Genomic DNA, 1,635 nt, shown 5'->3' on the forward strand with positions numbered 1-1,635 from the left:
ATAAACGTGATGCTTGTCGTGTAGGAACAATGAACATTTATTTTTTTATTTTGAAAATTGGGAAAATTGGGCATAATTATCATCATCCACTGTTTATCATACCTTCCCGGGGATGCCCACGCGATCGGCTTTGGTCCAACCGAAGAATTTTAGGGAGCTCAAAAGATTTTCAGACATGATTTCCACCACGATTTGTTTCGATAGCTTAAAATTGCTGTTGTCCAAGTGAAGTGAATCTTTGATATGAAGATGAAAAGAATATCGGTGAAGGCATCGACTGAGGGCAGATGTTAATAAAAATCCGCGAGTTCTTCCGAAAACGAGAAAAACCGACGAGTCCCGCGCGACATTAACATTCACATTGCATTCACCATCTCTTTTACCCTTGCTTGCGTATAAGACATACGTGTGACAGAAAGAATTGGTGAAAATGATTGTGATTCCAAGTATGTTAGGCCGCTTGCAGATGTCCGTTGTTTTCACCGGACAATGGACCGTTTTTTTGCCGGACTTGCAGTGTTGTATGGCTTACAATGAATGTGTGTACATGCACCGGACACTAAGTCAACAAGTCTTGTCCGGCGAGTTCGCCGGATGCATCGTCGCCTCCCCTCGGCGCGATGGACACCGGTCCGGCGTGAGAAAGGTGGTCATCCATGCCAGTGTATTGGCTACCGGACCGGTGTAGACGCTACCGGACGTGTCGCCCGTTTTCTGTTAATTAGCCGTCGTCGAATTGCTGACCTCCATCCGGTAAAAATATTACATGTATACCGGTGAAAACAACGGACGTCTACAAGCGGCCTAAACTCTCTGGTTGTACTGTACTCCGGTTTACAGCGCCGTAATTTGTAGATGACATTACTTCTCTGGCACGCTAACTGGCCACTAAACAAATTAATTCTATCATTCGCGAACGAAAGTCTCATTGTGTCATGTGCAGTAGGACATGAGCTCATTTCTTTATCTAACACATCGGCCGCCCTCCGGGTCGAAAGTTGTCATATCGACACCCGATCTTAACGCTCTTGTGCAAAACTGTCGCGACCACCTCGCGACCTGTCTGTCTACGTGACGGAGATTATCTGAGAAACAAATGAACCGATTACGAGATAGTACATTGAGATTGTTTTGTTAATTAATTCTAACATTGAGGTTTTTATGTAACACGTTTATCTTATCGTTGGTATGCCGTCTGGTTCAGTGTAACAAGAAACATAGACGATCTGAGGTTCCTCATTTATTGTTGTGTATGTCTTCTGTTTTGTTAGTTATACCTAAATAAACTCTAATTGGATTAGAACTGAAGTATATTATTATTACCTTCAGTCACTGGGTGGGTCTAATTCTAAGGCTGAAAGAAATAAAAGAAAGAAAAAAGATTTTTTTTAGCAAAAAAGTAAAACCGACTACAAAAAAAAATGGAACCGACTACCAAACCCTTGAAAATATTTTACTAGCTCGAAGTCGGTGACTCAGCACGAGCCAGCAGGAGGAATTGAAACCCATAGTATGTAGGTGAGGTTGACGACTATTGTTCCACTCCTGCTGGATCGACACAGCATACAATACATATAAAAAAAATACAAACATTGGAACATAGAACCTTCTCATTTTTTCGTCGTTTAAAAGTCG

This window comes from Choristoneura fumiferana, chromosome 28 (assembly GCF_025370935.1).
Source record: "Choristoneura fumiferana chromosome 28, NRCan_CFum_1, whole genome shotgun sequence".
Taxonomy (NCBI): Eukaryota; Metazoa; Arthropoda; class Insecta; order Lepidoptera; family Tortricidae; genus Choristoneura; species Choristoneura fumiferana.